The sequence below is a fragment of the Lutjanus erythropterus genome, chromosome 10 (genome assembly GCF_056507025.1).
Source record: "Lutjanus erythropterus isolate fLutEry1 chromosome 10, fLutEry1.hap2, whole genome shotgun sequence".
In the NCBI taxonomy this organism is placed as follows: domain Eukaryota; kingdom Metazoa; phylum Chordata; class Actinopteri; order Lutjaniformes; family Lutjanidae; genus Lutjanus; species Lutjanus erythropterus.
This window is the reverse complement of record NC_139326.1, coordinates 33,183,569-33,203,257: the sequence shown is the minus strand read 5'-3', so window position 1 is coordinate 33,203,257 and position 19,689 is coordinate 33,183,569. Positions and strand designations below refer to the sequence as shown.

General features: G+C 40.3%; 1 protein-coding gene across 2 annotated transcripts in view; it reads right to left on the bottom strand.

Moving 5' to 3' along the window:
- The window catches only part of gnb1l (guanine nucleotide binding protein (G protein), beta polypeptide 1-like), a 30,888-nt gene extending 26,454 nt beyond the window's left edge, over positions 1-4,434 (bottom strand). Inside the window, exon 1 of one of the 2 annotated variants that reach the window (XM_084729095.1) lies at positions 4,330-4,434. The gene's annotated coding sequence lies outside the window, so the exon portion shown is untranslated. Of the gene's footprint in view, positions 1-498; positions 542-4,329 lie in introns of those variants that run through there. The other variant, XM_084729096.1, reaches the window with a different exon arrangement.
- Between the last annotated feature and the right edge of the window lie 15,255 nt (positions 4,435-19,689).

Sequence of the window (19,689 nt, the reverse complement as noted above, 5' to 3'; positions counted from 1 at the left end):
TAGGTAGCCCACTGTGACCACAAAGTTTCTTCCCCATATTACAAGCCTTTGCCAATACATTACAGCTCCACAAACATCTAAATTCCTTAGCTTCTTTTTGTTCTACATTCTACAAGAACAGCCAACAGTACTCGTTGCCGGCTAGCTGCCAATATGTCGGGGCTAATTAAGTATGGGTTTCCTAGGCCTACTAAAACTGAAAATGCAATTCTTACAGAAGTACGGTTTCGTAAAAATAATAGCATCTGTTTCTGCTCTCTTCAAAGATCCTCAAGGACAAGTAACTTCTCACTACCCAGCAGTTTTAATGAATCTAAGTAACATTCATAAAGTGATTGGGCAATAGATAACAAAAACCCAACAGGTCAGGGAGCTTTCTTATTAAACATGTCCACAGGAAAAATCTCAGAAATTACAGAACGGGATGACTAGCTGGGGCTAATTAAACTTGTGTGTGGTGGACAGGGCATAATAAATCAGACTGACTGATTAATATACCTGAGCTGGATACGGGAGCCAGTGGGAAGAGGCAGGAGAGGAGGATTGAGGCTCCTGCTGGCCCTGTAACAGATAAGACAGCTCTGGGGTAATCTGACTCTAAGTCCATGGATAAAGGCAGTTTGTCTCTTCTTGGGCCGTCTGTCCACACCTAGTGGGTAATTAGGCCTAATTATGAGAGAAAGGTCCGCTTCCCCTTCATGTTATTAAATAAGAGCCAGTCTCGTCCGCCAAGGATCTCTCAACACCAGCAAGGGGCTGGCGACCTTCAGATCAAACGCAGCCACTATCTGTGCTCCCTCTCGACTGCGGCACCCGTTCCCCTCCTCGGCATCGCTGCACATATGAGGGCTCAGGGAGGGAGGGGACAGAGAGGGTATTCGTTATGATAAAGTTTTTTTTTTTGAGTAGAGTTGAAGGGGGGAGTCCTGTCCACATTCCTGGCTTGGCTTTTTAGTGCTGGTATCATGTGATCGGCAGCTACCCACCTGAGCTGTCCCCTTGTCAAATTCTGCCATTCATAAATAAGAGCAGGGTGGGTAGGGGAGGGGGTATACTGATCACAGGGGTTTATTACAGAAGCTTTATAATGCCCCAGCTTCACAGGAGCCATTATGGAGGCATGGGATCCCAAGATCTCTTGCTGATATCAGCCTCGTCAAATATGAGATTTGAGCTGCATGATGAAAACTGAAAGTAGATTACACATAACTCAAAAAGCTGCATTCTAGATATGACGTCCAATGAAAAGCCAACTTTATAACCTCCCAAACCAACTTTATTTCTTTTCTGGAACATCTCTGCCAGCCTAAGAAATCTAAATGTTTGAGAGGGAGACGCCTAATCCGTTCATTCCTGCCACATCATACCTCAGCCATTAGTCATTCTGCTGTTTATCACAGGCAATGGTCTTATCTGCCGTTTCCCTGCTTTTCACCGTCTCGCCAAGGGGGCACTTCCACCTTGCTGGCTGGTCAGAGGGTGGTAAGCTGGCTCTATGATCCTTAGTCAGCCTTTCTGCCCATACCCTGCCCCCAACTAATACAGATCCCTCTGAGGAGGAAACCAACCTGCCAAATACGGAGCAAGGCCCATTATAAAAATCCAGTTACACAAACAACATGGGAAGTGGCGAGGAAGACGCACGCCCTTTATTGTGTCTTGGTGGGGTTATCTGGACTGGATAAACAGCCCACCGTCAGCTCCAAACTGAAGTCAGACACAAGTGCACCAACACCCACTGTCAGTCACAGATCCAATGAGTGGGAAGAGGTGGCATTGTTCGCGTGAATGGCGTGAATGCTAAGCAGGGGCCACTGCAGATAAGGGCTAAATGCCTTGTGGGTGTCACTGAGGCAGGCACTGATGGAGCACTGTGTCAGAGGGCCCCGTTTTAGGAGGTCCTCACTGTGGTCAACAGGTACTAGCAGCCTTATCTGTTTGTATTATCACCCATTTCCTCCATGAGGTCATTCACCTGGACACTAGAGGATACAGGGACACAAGAGGGTTGACAGCTCAAGTGTCATCATACATCTCCACAGTTCACACATTGTGGGTGTGATGGGCTTTAGGTCTGCAGGGATTTGCTGTCCATACAGCAAAGACATGAAAACAAGTAACCGTTTATTGTGCTATAATCCCAATAAGGCATGACACAACAGGACATCAGGAATACAGAAAACAACAAGATGTTACACTTTGTCAAACACCACATCCCGCAGTGTTACAACTGTCAGTCATCTTCAGGGCTGTGATGAGTGACTGCATGAGGACTAAGTAACTGACGGTGAAAGGTCTGACAGAGTGTTATCTATTTGTACATGGTGGACAGCTTCTGGAGTCCACCCAACTTTGAAAAGATCCTAAAAAAAAATGGCAATCTGAACAAAACAAACATAATACAACTCTAAGCTGTACATTTGTGCACTATCAAAGGAGCTCCATAATCAATTTCCTAACTAAAAAGCACTCATAAAGTACATACATACCTCAGCCAAGGCTGTGTATCAGCCCAATATAGGCCTATCACAGCTATATTGGTCTATATTGGTATGTTATCTGAAATGCACCTACATTTTTTTTAGCATTTTATGTATATCCAATCAATTTTCTTGATTCAGGATTACTATATATATTTTTTGCTTTTTTCAAAATCATGAGCAGTATTGAAAACACTCTTGATAGAGAGACAATTGTGGAATATGTGGACCAGCCATTTCCCTTAATAGAAGATCAAGAGAAGTTCAGGAAATCAGAAGTACAAGAGAAGATAGACAAAAGGTGTTTTATGCTTAAATTTGCTTTAACTAATAACTTTAAGAAATCCATTAACAAACCCCTACTTTCCAAAATATTTGAGTTAGAGCTACATCCAATACATTTCATGAAGAGTCCAAGGTTCAAGGTTTACTTGCCCCGTTGGGCATATGGGTCAGAAATCTACTTGCCCAAAATCAATTTTTATTTGCCTCCATAAAATGCTTTATTTATTATTAATATAAAATACCAACAAAGTCTAAAGTTAATCTTCATGTTTAATCTAGGGCTGCAGGGTTTATAAACTGTCAAAAAATAGTGCATTTTTTTCTTTCCAGTTTGCAAAGTCCAAGGTGATGTCTTTAAATTACTTGTTTGTCAGTCCAGATCCCAAAGATAATCAGTATATTGTGATAATAAACAGAGAAATGCAAGAAATTAACACAACAGACTTTTCTGCTATTTTTGCATGAAAAATTACCATTAAATTTACTATTAGTCATTTGTCTTTAATAGTTCTTATAAATGAAAAATTATGCAGTTTCTCTTGCCTTTGTATTTAGCAGATACATGTCCCTCTGACCCTTATTATCAGTGAGAGCCATTTAAGCAAAAACAGCTGTTTATTGTAAATAAAGCTCACCTTTCATTATAATGCACTGTTCAGTTCAGCTCTTTTAAGTATGTTCTGCTGCAAGATGACAAAACCAAAATTATCATTTAAGTATTTTACAGAACACAGCTCTACTAATATTGTTCACTGCTCTTGTTTGTATAATCTTATTTTGTCATTTATTGTCTGTTAATAGACTTGTTTTGACTGCAGCCATTTTGACATGAAATAATCCAGTAAACACAGGTGTTACCAATGACTACTAACTAACTAAGTTATTATTCTATTCAGGTCAAAGAGTCAGGGTGCAGCTGTTGTGCATCTTGGTTCACTGGGAAGGCTTTGCTTCACTTCATGCAACTGGACTTTAAAAAGAATTATTGATAACACCTGTGTTTAAACTACTATTTCATATCACTATGTGACTAGCGTGGAAAACACATATTATACAATACTTTCATTTCCTTCACATGATAGTACTCTTACGTAGACTGGTCTACGAGTCATGAAGTTCAAACAGGATTTATATTACTGACGCAGACAGGAGAAGGCGCTTCAAAAAAGAGTTGGGGGTGAATATAAGCGTAGATGAACCCTGTGATTGACTAAGACAGTTTGTCGTTAAATAGCCACAGTTTGAATGGAGTTAAGCATAACCGTAATGGACGTTATTAGGGCTGCATTACACTCATAACAGTGTTCATTAGTTACGACTCTGAAGCTAAAGCATTCACTGAAATGTTGGGCTGCAAACAGAAAAGATAAGACTCTGTTTTATGTCTATAAGCACTTAAATTAAACTGTCTGTCTCATGATATCAGGGACAGGTTAGCAGCTAGCTAGCAACTGCCTACAACAAGAGCTGCCTACAACAACACATAAACATTGTTATTACATGACAGGCGTTAAGTAGAGTCATTATAATAAAAATGAAGCTTTAGCAAAACTTAACAAAGTACCATTTCAGCGAGACACCGGTGTTTTGGCAGTGGTCAGAGAGATTCAGCCAGCCTCGCAAGCAGAGGATACAAAACATGCGCCGAAGTTGAAGGACCTCTGTTTACAACAGTTGAGCTGTCCGTGAAAGTGCCTGTATAGAAAATCCGTCCCCCTCGCTCTCTGTGCCTCTCAGCAGCTTTGAAGTCCTCTTTAGTCTTTCCGCTTGTATGACTGCCTGCCCGTGTGTGTGTGTGTGTGTGTAGCGGCTTTTCTGTAGTGTGCCTTTGCAAAGATTAAAAATTAGGCTCTGAAAATACTGAAAAAGCAGAGCATAATGCATAATGTTTATATTTTCTATAGTTTTTTGCAGGCAGCATGTCACTGTTGGGCACAAGCCTCATTTGTCATATTTTGACTTTTTTTTCATAAATCAATGTTATTGGGTACCCTTTATGTCTGCCTGTAGATTTGACAAATACTTGGTTTCTGCTCTACAGTGACATTATGTTTTTCACAAGTGGATAAGTTCACTTGAGGAATCAATATCAGCCAATATATAGATACTGAAATTTTTTTACTACTTAATATCATTACTGACAGCCCCAGTATTGCTTCGGATCTCTTTAAAATGATTATTTTCTATATTGAAGAGAAGAGGAAAGAAGAGAAGAATTTGAGAAATGAGACTCAAAAAACTTTGAGAATACTAATGCGAGATTATACTTTTTTAAAATCACTACTAATTCTATTATGAGCTACTAAACACTGACTACCTAAAAAAAACAGCAGAACTGAGCAATAACTATAGAACTTGCAATGCCTTACAATACTGCAAGAACAGGAGAGTCTTTTTTTTTTTTTTCATCCTTTTCAGTCTAATGGAGAAAAAGAGACAGAGAAAACACAGGGCTCTAATCCACAGAGCACACAGGCCCCTTTCATGGGAGTGCTGGGAGAGACCTTTATTTGTCCATTCCTATCATGGAGAAAGCGGGTTTCAAGCTCGGCTAGGTCTGAGCTGGAAGATTAGATGAAACCAGAGTGTTTTAAACCTCTTCTGTGGCCATGGATTAGAGTCAGACAGTCCCCCTGCTGCACTCTGAAATGAAACAATAAGGAGTACAGGTGGCTCAGAGAGGGTGCATAGCAGGTAGAGCACAGTGGGTTAGAAACCAAAATAATCCATCCACAAACAAAATCACTCCAAGCAACAAAAACGCCAGAACAAAATACAGATAGCGCTCATTTAACTTTTTTAAAAAAAAGCACATAGGGTAGACTGGGGGCAAAGTTGCAACAAGCCTCTGATCAGAAATATGTTCGAGTGATGATACTTATACAACACATGCTCAGTTAGACCCTCTACCCACCAGGAAGACAGAGGACCCATTCAACATCTGCTCCTGCATTTACTGAAAAAGAAAGTTTGGAGGTATGAAAGTATTTTTTCATGAGTTGATTTTTTTATCCTGATGTTTTGTATGAATTTAATAAAACATTGTTGAATTTGAATCATTGTTTTGTTAACTTTTTGTGGGATGATTAGCAAATGTCAGAGTCAGTGTGTCTTGTGACAAGGTGTTGCACCTGTCCCAAAGCTAAGTGGCCACATCTAATCAGACTTCAAAATGGTATTTTTCAACGCAAACAAGTCATTGTTGTAGTTTTGTACAATATGTACATGTTTAATAAAAGTTTGTTGCATTGCAAACTGTTCCATTTTTCCTGCCTCACACAGAAATATAGAGAGATTCAATGAATCTTAAACATCTGCACATCATGAAAGGTAGGCCTAAGTTTGACATGTAAACAAACAAAACTCTCTGTTATCTAATAAATATTATTGAGTAAACTATACTGTACTGTAAAGTTGTAAAACAAAGTGTATTTTCAGTATACTAGCTTACTGAGACAAAAAGCAAAAGTTATTTTTTTTTTAATTAATGTGATTTTAGTTTGGTTTATTTTTTAGTTTGTTATAGAAATATTTGGTTGGTCTAGTCCTTAACAGGTGACCTACGACCCTCAGGTCTCCTCAGAATTACTGGAGGGGAACTGAATTATTGTGTGATATTTTTTCATTTAATGTTTTTGTTTTGTTTTTTATCTAAATTTTAAATGACTCAAAAACTACATGTTAACTTATATCCAACATATTATTAGCAAATATTTGCAGTATTTGTAAAGACAACCCAAAACATTTAATTTGCATAACACTGACAAAAACCTAGCTAATTTTCTAAATCACTGAGTGCTAGCTATTCATCATAGCAAACTAGTTAGCTATGTATTATTGAAACATATTGGCCAATTAGCTGTATTATTATCCCAAGTGTAGCCTACAGACACACTCATGAGCCACAAGATAGTTTCACCATTTCACAAGCGAGAGACTGATGTAAGCCTACCCAGAAAAACCACCGTCAGAAGTCCAAAGGATGAGGTTAAGGCAGCTTAGATTAGACATGCTACAACTGCTGCTGGCTTACAAGCTACGGGGAAGTGCAATGAGAGGAGATGCAAAAATAGTCAATGCAATATACGTAGTAGGGGGTCCCTGGTTCGCTTCTCTCAGTCAGCTTGGAGGTACATGAACTCAAAAACACTGAAGACCCCTCTGTCCCATCTAGTCTCTGAGAAACTGAGAGAAATGCAAAAGTGTTGCAACTGTCCCCAGGCTCCCCTACAGCATAATTTATTTAGGCAAGTAAATGGCATCCTTTAGGTCTATACAGCCCTCGTCAGGGACACACCCCAGTCATAATATTTGGTGTATTTATGGGGTGCAGCGCATAAATTTTAATCTACATGTGAAACCACTTAAATTACATTCTCACCTCCTCCTAAACATGCCGGACTCAAATTATACTAAATGAGACATACAATATTTTGGACTTAGACAGGAGGAGGAGTACCAGTGTATCCAATTCACTAATGAGCTTGATGAAATACATAAGCACTTAATGACATACATGAAGAGGTTGAGTCTCAGTTGTAGAGCAGCAGTGAGTTTAAACTAATTAGTGCAAATGGAGGTGGCAGGCTGGTAACCCCTCAGCAGGAGGTGGGAGAAAGTGTCTGCTGCCCTGCCTGGACAGATACCATGGCCTACATCATCATCAATTATTCCTGGCATCTCAGCTTACCCAGGGGCAGGGAGGGTGTTCGGGACAATGCCAGGGTGCACTTGAGAGCTAGAGCCTTGGACTCCCCGTGGGTCCTCGGCTAGGAGGAGGAGGCAGCGGAGGAGAGGCTGGGTGTGTGTGTGACAAGGTTGGGGTGTGTATACAGTATCATCCATCCAACCCAAGAGACTGCCTGGTAAGGAAATCCCTGGAATCCCACTCTCGCTCCAGCCGCCCGGCCGTGGGGGCAGGCAGGTCACTTTACAGCTCATCACCAAATTAGAAAGGCTGCGGGTCAGCCGGAGCAGCAGCCAGACCACAGAGAGATAGAAATAGATGGGAGCGCTACCAGGCTCCTCTCTCATCATAGCGAGGTAGAGGGCTGCACTGTAAACCGTGGAGGGCAAAACTCCAGGGAGGAACACTAGACAGTGCTTTTAAGTCCCCCGAGACTGACCGTAAAGTAATGAAAACATAGTGTGGACACAGAGAGGTAGTGTGTACTGAGAGACGAACATGATGAGCAGGAGGAATTTTCTTACTAACATACTGGGCATTTAAGATATACACACCAATATATGCTACAGAGCACACAGTAGTTTTCTAATATGTTTCTAAATGTAAAACTGATAACTAAAAATTAAACTAACAAGTACTAAACATTTTTTTTCAAGTCCAAATAAGTTCTTTAAAGGAACAGTTTGACACTTTTGGGTACTCTGACTATCTGGATGTACACTGTGGGTATAATCACACCATTGGGCACTTGTTTTAGTGGCATTGCAGCATCTAGAGCTGCAACAATTAATCAAATAATCGATTATTAACTGATTATGAAATCACCCACTATTTTGATATTTGGTTATTCAGTTTGAGTGATTCTTTAAGAAAAAAAAAGTCAAAATTCCCTGATTTCAGCATCTTACCTGTGAATATTTTCCAATTTATTTACTCCTCTTTGACAGCAAACGGAATATCTTTGGATTCTGAGCAAAACAAGACATTTGAGGAGATCGTCTTGAGTTTTGGGAAACATTGATTGACATTTTTTCACCATTTTCTGACATTTTACAGACCAAACAACTAACTGAATTGAAAAAATAGCTTGCTTGGCTCTGTCGAAATTGTCATTTACACACATTTATTTTGCACAAATAAAATATGTTTTTGCATTGTTTTAGCAGACATTTTTCATGGCAGTCATATTGATATGAAATGGTGATACTAATTAAGATTCTGTCCTCTTCAGTGTATCAGAGCCTTTCCAGTGAGCCAACATGCACAATAGCAGCACCTTTTTGGTTTCCAGTCTTTGGGGTTAGCTAAGTTATCCCTCTGCTCTTAAGTAGTGCTTTCCTACTTTAACTGTCAAAGCACTTTAAATGTATCTCTTATTCACCCAAACTGAAGGCAACAGAGCCGTCATGCAAGGTTCCTGGTCTGTCCACTTGGAGCAAAATGAGGTTCAGTGTCTTGCCCGAGGACCCTTTGACATGTGGACAGGATGAGCTGAGCATCAAACTGCAAACTTAGAGGCTTTAACTGTGTCTCTTGAACAGTTATTAGTAACATCATATTTTTCTGTATGATAAAATGTGCGCTATGAAAAGGCATATTAACTGTTTTGTTTTATCTGCTGTCGCCCCACCTAATGAACCTAACCAATTTATATATCAGTTAATAATTTCCTACAATCTGAGAAACCCTTTTGATGATTCTCAGTGAAGTCATGGACAGAATATGAGACAATAAGCCCCAGGGCATGGACACATAAAAGCCCTCCAACCCCTCCAACAGGAGCAAGACACCCAGACTACAAGATTTACTTTGTAGTCATTTTGCATCTCTTGTCATTTTATGTCTGTTTGTAGTTGTTTTCTGTTTCTTTCTAATAATGTTACATCCCTTTGTGACTGTGTTCTGTCTTTCTGTTCTCATTTTGTCTCTGTAGTCATGTTGCATCTCTTTGTGGCTGTTCTTTGTCTTTTCCTTGTTATTTTGTTTTTCTTTATAGTGATTTTGCATTTCTTAGTAGATGTTTTCCATCTCCTTCTAGTAGTCTTGTGTCTCTGAAAATTTTGCAGCTTTTTTGTGGTTGTTTTGTGTCTCTTTGTAGTCCCTGCCCCTGGGACCTCCTGACCACTTGGGCCCCTGGGTCTGTGCCCAGTAAGTCCATGCAATCCATGAGGGAAGCAATATGAATTATTTTCTTCAGGCAAGGATGAACAAATTTTTAAACTCAAAAAAGCATATGAATTATTGCTGGCCTACCCCTCACTCAAAACACAATATGTGTGTCACTGAATTCTGAGTGACCTTGTATAAATGGGTGTAAGAATGTGTATTTTTCTGTTCTGTATTTGTTTTGAGACAAAATGGCAGCTTCACAAGTGCTATTATTGGGAACTGAACAAAAACTTAAGTATTATCAATCAACAAAACAGGGTGATTTGTCCTCTCAAGGTCCCCTCAAGGATACCAGTTGGACACAGGATTGAATATGTGTCAGTGGACACATGCATCAAGTTATCAGAACAGAAGGAGGAGATACTGTGAATGGGAGGATGTGTTGAATGTGCAGGGATCATAAAATGTGATGGCGAGGCCTCCCCAGCTCATGTTTTGCTTGGGCATCTGTGCAGGTGTGAATGGAGAGATCTCAGGGAGGGCGAGGAGTGACTGGCCCGCCTGTCACTCTGAGGCACAGAACAAAACACAACTTGAATGAACCCGTGTGTAGCGGGAAGGAGAGAGCAGATGCACAGGCACTATCAGCACCGCTGAACCATCCTCCCTTGGAACAGTGAAGAAGGGGAGGCACCCAGTGTCCAAGGTTAATACCTTTATCAGTTCCTTCTGAAACTCCTCTTTAATGATCAAGCTGTTTCTCATGGTCATGTCCACTGGGAGCAGCAGGCAGAGAAAATTATCTCTGACTCTGAATATTACACTCAAGAGTCAGCATTTTTAAAAGTAACCACTTACACTCCCTCTTTTATACTAATACATGTGATGCATGCACACATAAATGCAATGAAGCAATTTCTTTAAGTGTCAGATGCCCGCTATTCAGTTTGCTTCCAATACTCTAAAACAGATTGTAGAATTTGACTTAACTTTGATTTTAGGCATCGATACCGATGTCAGACTCGTGCATTCGTATTATCCTTCACTGCTTTCCCTGACAAGAAAATATTTAGCTGACCTTTTTGATACAAAATAATCAAAACTTTTCTGTCTTTTTGTCTTCCACTTGCAGGAAAATAGCTGGTAGGAGTAACGTGCACGTTCACGTTTTTGCTGAGAGATAGATGATAAGATTGATCATACCACTCTAATGTCTTGAGCTTCATGTTATATTGTTCAGATCGGAAATAAAAACAGGTCACACATCCTTGTTGCAATTCCAAGTTGGAGATATGTGGAATTACCGGTACATTTTCTCCCCCTTGGTGAACTAATGACAAAATGCTGGCAAAGCCACCAAAACTGCTGTTACATTTCAATCAAATCCAACACACTAACTGAAGCACATTTCAAGTACAACTATCGTAACACCACTAAAGATCACTAATTTATAAATTAATTGAATTTTTATCCAAGTAATCTTGTTTTTTTAATCTGAACAAAAAACTGAAGTGTAAAAATGACGAGCCAGGCTAGCTATTTCACCCACTTTCCAGATTTTAAGCAACGTTAAGCTAATAGACCTCTTTGACAGCAGTCATTTTTACATGAAATAGAGTAAACAGACGTGTTACCAATGATATTACAGTCCTGTTCCATTCAGGTCACAGAGTCAGGTTGCTGTTGTTTTGCATGCAAGCTCACTGGAAAGACTGTGCTACACTAAATTTAACTGGACCTTAATTAGTCTCATTAGTAACGCCTGTGTTTCCTCTACTATTTCATATCAATATGGCTGCCCTGGAAAAAGTCTTTCACCTGTTGACTCCAGCTCCATTTAACAATCTTCATTTATCTCTTAGCCATGAAGATAACTGTATTTCTCAAAATATCAAACTATTCATTTATTATAGGTAACTTTTCTGCATTAAAAGGTCACTTAAATAGTAGATATATGTGACATATTTTGTTGCGTCGTATACTTACATTATCCCAAATATTTCAAATAATGTTCAAATGCAGAGAAACATGTAATTGATTCAAGGTAATGATGCATTTCCTGTTAGCCATTGTTAGCTAGTTGCCAGTTGCTATAACTCCCACGAAAACACAGGATATGATTTCTGCCTGAGTCGTATCTCATAGATTTTCATCAGTTATGGTGGCTGTTAAACAGTATAGACAACCTCTTCCATGATCCCATGCTACTTCACAGTAACATCAAACTACATCTTTTGTTATTGTTTTAACGTAAAAAAGAGCCCTAGAGACAGAATTGATATATTGTGTGTTTAAATAAATAGTAAGAAGTTTTCAATTGTTCCATAGCTATTTCTTCAGCCTTTTTTTTTTTTTATTTCTGATCGTAAATTTTTTTGAAAAAGAATTTTGGCTTTGAAGTTTCTTTCTTTACTTTTTTAAGGTTTGGTGCATGGCAAGAAAATGATCTTTAAATCACTTAGAGATTTAAAAAAAAAAAAGTTACATTTTTGCCGTAACTCCACTACAAAGCAGTTGGTAAATTATCGTCTGAAGCCCATCTTTGAACCATTGGCACTCAAAAGGAGCAAAGATAAAGACAGTCTAAAAATACCATTGGGTGGACAGAACCCAGATCAGTGAGTCGAGACGAATGCCATCCCTCGACATACACTAATGACCACTCTTCATGTTGCTGCCGCTACATCATTTGTCATATACAGGATAACATTCAGGCCAAAGGTTACTCTGTGAAGGCTAATTACTGAGCTGGTTATATATACATTGGTCTCTGTTAGTGTGTGTGTGTATGCCATCACATGGCTGTGATAGCGACGCTCCTGTAATAGAACTGTCTGAAAATGTTGAATTTGTTTTTGGAAAGACAGCGCGGACGTATAGCTCTCTACAGCTTTATTTTTAGGGAACGTTAATGTGTACTGAATGCAAGCTCACAGTATACCCACACCATGCCATTCAAACATGCAGTATGTGTGGACATTCGAATGCAGGCCATACAAGAGAGCTCACGTTGCCGACACACCCACACATTCACATTCCCACCTGCCCCCACACAAACCACCTCACACACAGAACATACCACGCAAGTCATCTCTCATCAGACCAGTGACCAATAAATAAACGTAGGCTGGCATAACTGTGAGCTCCAGAAGCAAAGCGAGCAGAAACACGGCATGCAGAATTTGTGTGTGTGTGTGTCTATGACTCAAGCTATTTTCAGGGACACATTTCAGACTCAACACCAGTCAGCTGGGGACGGCTGGTGCAAGTGGGGACAAAAGCCATGTTCCCAAACTAAACTAAACAAAGTTTTGTTGACCTATAATCTTTTGTTAGGATCACTCATTCATTGTCCATAACCATTTATCCTTGAAGGGTCGCGGTGGAGGCTGATGATTATCATAGCCTGGACAAGTTGCCAGTCATCTAAGAGATGACTAATTTACTAATTTACTGTTCTTTTTTAACTAAACTTGAATCTTTGCATGTTAGAAACCTCCCAATCTCAAAAATTAAATGGTTGCAATAAAAAATATGAAATTATTAACCATTATTCACTTTCATTTCAATGAGGTTACTCAACAATTTTTGAAATGCAATTATTTTGAGTCTCTAAAACTCACAGATTCAAGTTTATCTAAAGAAGAAAGGTAAATTATCTCAACAAAACATTATTAGTTTGTAAAACTTTTTCAAAACTTCAGAGTTTTAATTGGGCTCAAAATTCAAAAATTCATTGAAGTTAGTTTCCTTGAAATTTTGAGTATTCTCTTTTTTTTCATTTACACCAGGAATTAAGTTGCAATGTAGCTTTTGCAACATATGATGTTTTAGCAGTCTTTGAAAATGTGAGTGTCATTGCCAGCACATTATTTTAAATGTTACTAGTTTGTTGTCCCAGAATGTGCACCACTTTTTGGAAATGATGTGACACTTTAGCAATGTTGCAGCAACACAATGATATAAAGTACAGGAAACGTCATGCAGGGGACGCTGAACAGACGATACCTCTTACGTTGCAGTAAAATTGTTACACCACAAACGATACGTCACAATTATGACTGCAGGGACATTCTGTTTGTCGGGTGCTAGTCTCTGCAATTTCCCCAAAAATGAAATAAGTAAACGTCAGGGTGTGTGTGTTTGTGATTCATTCACAAACCACTAGTCGCACCAAACAGAAGTTTTATTGGCTAAACAGGAAAGACAGAATCAGTCAGAGAGGTATTGACAGCAGCCAGAGGGCGAGCCCAGCATCACATGACAACACCACGTCTGCAGCTCTGTGTGTGTGTGTGTGTGTGTGTTCTTACTTACTGTATGCCTGTTCATGGACAGGGCCATCAGCAGAAACTGCAGTCTGTGCCAGTTACATGCTCAGTTCAGGCCCAGGCAGTTCTTTTAAGTTGCAGCCAGATGTTTTGGCTGCAGAGTGGGAAGCCATCACAGCACTGGAAGTTACTTTGATTTATGCGATGTGACTCACACTGATAACACCAGAGCCTCAGAGCAGACACATTCAGAAGGAAACTGTCAAGCTGGTGTTTATTACCGATGCTCACTCTCTGCTCTGCTGGGTTAAACCTTTAGGGAGGTGTCATGAAGTAGTTTGTTATTTTCTGTGCAATTAAGTTGATTATCTCCATCAATATTAAGGTCTGATCAGTGTGTGGGTATGAATGTTAAAGCCATCGAATTAAGTCATTAAAAGCGGATATTTGCTAAGTATTTTTACATTTACAAAAAGGTGGCTACAGTTTTATCATAAATCAACTGATAGAGCTTCTGATAATGTACAACTCAGAGGCTTTAATATGTGATTGTGGAAGCGAGCCACATGAAAATCATTTTGGCACTGTTCAATCATTTGTAATCACTGCGCACACATTGCATCATATTTTTAGTTTCATTAAGGAAGATTAACAAAATAAGCCAAAAAGCAGTTCTAAATAATTCATATGAAATGGAAACTCATCCCTCCAGACTATCCTGTTACCATTCTGGCTGGTTTCCAGACTCAACTTCGCATAAGGCTTAACCAGTTTTACAATAAATCTAGCTGTTTCTTGGTACTGTTTATGAACAGGATACAAGCCAAAGTGCCTCACGAATCTAATTTATCACAATTTGACACACCGTAGACTGCAGTTATTGCCAGTCTAAAATGTCACGCGAAGATCTTTGTCAATCTCAAGGATTTACACAGTGTTCCCATAGTCCACATATGTGATTCCACTTGTAGGCTACTGGAAAATTTTTAAATTTTGCTTGATCTCATTATGACTCAGCTTAACATTTGTTCAGCTGCAGAGGTATGGACTCAAAAAAAAAAGACTTCCAACTTGCCTTGAACACCAATGACTTGTGACTTCTCTTGGACATGAAAATACTTGATACCCTACTCCAAACCCAAAGATCAAAAAGTATGTTGTTTGACTTGAAACTCAAAGTTTAAGACTTGTTACTTGTCAGTCTTCACTTGGGACTTGCATGCAAAGACTTGAGACTTATTTGTGACTTCCCAAACAAAAAAGCCAGGCTTTTCACATCAATCCCTGCTCCAATGTTTCCTTCCAGCTCTGACATGCACAACTACAAAGCAACGCGGTACTGAACAACTATGGAATTAATTTAGCAATTAATCTACATGCCATCTGTTTTGATGAATTAAGAGTAGCTGATCAAACAGACAATAATTAAGAGGTTGTTAGAGGTGCAACGACATAATCACAATTCCTGCGAGTTAAAATATAGAGTGCCAGACATTTCTTGTTTAGATCCAAACATCAGAGTGTGTTGTGTTGCTTTTGCAAGCAGACTGCTATTGTCCCACTCGGTGTGGTTTGGCATGTATACACACACAAACACTATCCCTTTGTTGTATGCCATAATCAAACATGAACTCAATAAATCTCTGTGCAGCTTCCAGAGGTAATAAGACTGCTTCCTGTGTGGCAACAGACCTGACTAGATGATTTAGGAGTTGAGGTTGCTGATTGTAATAGCTCTCTCAGTGTCATCTGGGGACTGGAACCACAAACTATGACATTGTAGCACATCCTTGTTACTGTTGGCCACAAGCACCGGTGTTCTACATAAGGCTGTGGTCGGCCGGACCGGTCAAGATAGGCCAAACCCCGACCACAGCGCTACATCCAGCTCCTTTTCAAACACCCATGTATCTTCAGATAAAGGCCGCTGTAGCAGCCATGTGTGTTGAATTTAGCCCGTTCCTGAGGGTATCCTGTTCTTATCAGGGGTCAGATAAGCTCACTTCACAGGCCCTCACCTCTGCTAGGCTACCAACAGGACAAGGGATGACCTCATTGCCTTTTTCTCAATGTTTGTAATAGTAGCAAGAAGTCAAGAAGGGAGGGAACCTGTTGACTGAATGTTTCTAGACACTACAGCTGTAGCAAAATTAAATATGTAGTGTTCAAATCTTTGAAACGACCAAGACGACCTTGACATTCCTGATGGGGAGTGTACAGACAGCAGACTCAACAACAGATTAAAATGTGCCTTTGAACTGAGGAGTCCCAACAGTAGAAAGTGGCATCTGTAGGCTGTGAATTCGTGTGACGTCTGTGAAAATTCTAAGTCATCCAGGTCATGGTATTATCTAGGAGCTGTACGAAGGCAGAACTGAAGAAGCTTTTTCGGATGAGAGGTGAAAAGTCTTCCAGAGCCTCAAGCAAGTCCAGTTGCCCTCGTGCAGCTCCTATAGACAGGTAGATTTAGACATTTTTGGGCCTAAGGCAATCACAGGCGTCAGGCCCTCCACATGCATGTCTCACAGCCTCAGGAAAGAAGTTGTTCTGACATCTGTTGATACGGTGGCAGATACTTCTGCATCTCTTGCCAGATGGCAGCAGATCCAACAGTTTGTGCACCACACTGAGCCGTTTACATGACTTGGCTCGTGTCTTCCCGAATTGTTTGCACATATGTCATTTTAGTGTTTGGATTTATATATTTCTTTAAAGTTTGTGATGCATTTTATGGAGCCCTTGGTAGCTTGGGGCCAAACACCACTTCCTAAGAGGAAGCGATGCGTACGAGGGACCGATCAGCTGATTGTTTTAGTTTTTTAACAGTGATGATGTCCTAACCTGCTGCTTGTGATAGTGAACAAACTGAATGACGTGTCACTTGTTTGAAAAACCACTTGAAGTTTTGTGCACTTGCTTCAACTCCAGAAGTATTTTGTTAGGACTCTGACATCTTTGCCATTTTGGTTTCCCCTCATCAAAGCAGTCAGTAGGAAGGAAGAGAGACTATTCAACCAGGTTGTGAGGTGGCACCTCTTCTATGATTCTCTGCAGCCTTTTTACAGGAAAAACATCATCAAGGACAAGGTTTGGAAGGAAAACAGGAGCTGTTGGGAGGCGCTGCTGCGTTATCGTCTTTATTATGTCTGGACATTTTTTCACCCTCCATCTGTTCGAGTTTGCCCGCTTGTTCCAGTTAGTAAGCACTCTAAAGCAACTGCCAATGTTTGCCTTATTGTAAGTCCCTCCCTAGTGAGAGAAATTCATATGACCAATGAGATAAAAAAAAGAATACAAGCTCATCTCAACACCCTTGTTCCCATTTTTTGTTTTTTGAGCCTACCATTAGTCTTAGCTCATGGCTTCAGTAGATTCTTTGAGCTAATTGCCTCCCGCATGAGGGAGACAGCACCAAAATCTAGTTCAGAAACTCACCTTGGTCTATGCGTCTGCAGGCCCCTCTTTCTAGCCTCCTTAGGACCCCCTCCCCAGCCACCGCACCCCATCCGCCAGGCCCTGCAGGCATCTCAGGCTGACAGCTCTTGAGCCAGATATTGGCAGTACAACAGAGCAGTCATAATTGGCCTCTATTCATTTCTCAGCGATAATCCTCGCCTAGCTTGAGCCTTTTCTGTGTCTAGCGTCATTTTTTCGCTTATGTTTACACAAGGTATGTATCGGTTTCTCCTCCTCCTGAGGCTTTTGCTCCGGCTGCAGGGCTGTATACCCAGCATGTGTATTTTAACGTGTGTCTGAGGGCTCTGCTCATCCAGCGTGGCTGCTTGAGCTCCGAGACCTGAAGTCACAAAGGCCTCATGAATGTCTGACTCACAGACAACTGTCAGCGTTCAATGGGCTGGATTAAGACGAAGCATAGAACCGAGCGCACCCTGACATGTTGACATGTTCTACTAAGTGCATTTCAAGGTGGATTTAGCTTGTTTGCTCCATTGCAGAGGGACACAGGAGACACAATTGCTAAATGGGACAGAGTATTCTTGAGATGGCGGGTGAACTTTACTCTGGCTGTCTGAGTTAGGACTGACACCGTCTTCTCTCTCAGGGTGAGTGAAGCTGCTGTGGATCCTGAGGAGGTTCAGGGGTTTCAGAGAGCTCTGTCCTTAACCAAACAAACACAGTGGAATTTCTGCCATTGTTGGTGCAGAGGGTTGAGTGACAGGGCTGCATAGCAGAGGTGCCTGTCAGCAGAAATGACTCCGGGTCAAAGTGTGACCACCCCTTCTGATGCTGCTCAATATTAACACTGAGCCATGAAGCATGTTTTCAGATAAACCTATGCAGATCCACAGTGTTGCATATTTATATTGACACTATCTGTGATTCCCTGAATTGTTTATTTGGATGCCCTTATAATGCTGTGAAAATGTTCCTCAACAATTTGAAATACAATTTTGGATTTCCTTGCCCTATGTTTGTATAGCAAATACCACGCTAACAGCAGCCACCAGTTAGCTTAGCACATATGAACACAGGTAAAGATGGAGAAACGACCTGCCCAAAGGTAACAAAATCTACATACATGCATTTTAAAGCTCACTTATTAGCACATCATATCACAGTTGTTAACTTTGGACAGATCCAAGTTGCTACCACAAAGAAAATAAACATTTTCTAAAATGCTCAACAACTCCTTTAGTGTTTTTTTAAAATTGTTGTTATTATTATTTTCCATTTATATTTAGCATGGTTATATTTTGTTTTTTTCATTCCACTTTTGTTTTCTTTCAGTTACACAACTATCAGTTTCAAACAAGGCATAAGAAAAAATAAATTAGAGGAGGATTTTTTATTTTAAATTTTGAGAATAAAGTTGAAATGTTGAGAGTTAAAATACCATGTTGAGAATAAAGCTGGACTGGTATTTCAACTCAGAATTTCGACTTCATTCACAAAATAAGACAAAAAAAATTATCCTATTTATTTTATCTCATCCCTGGCACAGACAGTTCTCAACATTTCAACATCAGTTTCAAAATGCAAACTAAAAAAAGAAAATAATGTTCTTCCTCTTATTTTCCCGCTTATGTTTTGCCCTAATACTCCTCCACAGTTTCAGCATCTCATGCACTGTATGCTTATGTGTACACGTTACGTGCACATGAACACACAATACAGATGCAAGCGACCGTGTCTTTTATGCAGAACACAGAACACTCAATCAGTGAGCATCATTACTTTAATGGTGACACTGTGCATAGCAATATGTTATTACTTTACATATAAATTATGTATAACAAAGCTTTAATGGAAAATTACACGTCTCTATTTACATCTACTATAATTGGCAGCCAGGTGACATCAGGCCTGCACTCCCCAGTTTTGGGTTTTAGTGCAGGTCATCATTAGCTGGCCGACCTGAAAGTTGAACCCTGACCCCCTGGAGGGCACAGCTGAGGCTAACTGGTTAAGTTATGGGCCTGAAGCAACTGATCAACAATGGACAAATATCATTCTAATTAGATAGATAAATAAAAACTTTAAAAAATTAAATAATGATATTTGATTTTGTGCGTGTGCAGCCATATTGTGCATAAAATAATAAAGAAAGAACAGAGGGGAAGTGGAGGGTAAAAAGCAAACAGACATTACAGTTACACCGATGGCCTCAATAACTTCCCTCACGTTGCCTTGGGCCCACCCTGAGGTCTCTGAAGTGGCTCGTTAAGCACAGGAACACAGACTCAATTACCCTGGGCAAACACGCTGCTGCCGCTCAGTGCTGCATCAGTTAGCTGGTTGGTTCGGCTCTGTCCGTCCCCTGGCCATCCTACCCAAATGCCCCCCCCCCCCCAGGCCCCTGCCGTGCGGCGCTGCAGCATGTGAGCCCTCTGTGCTC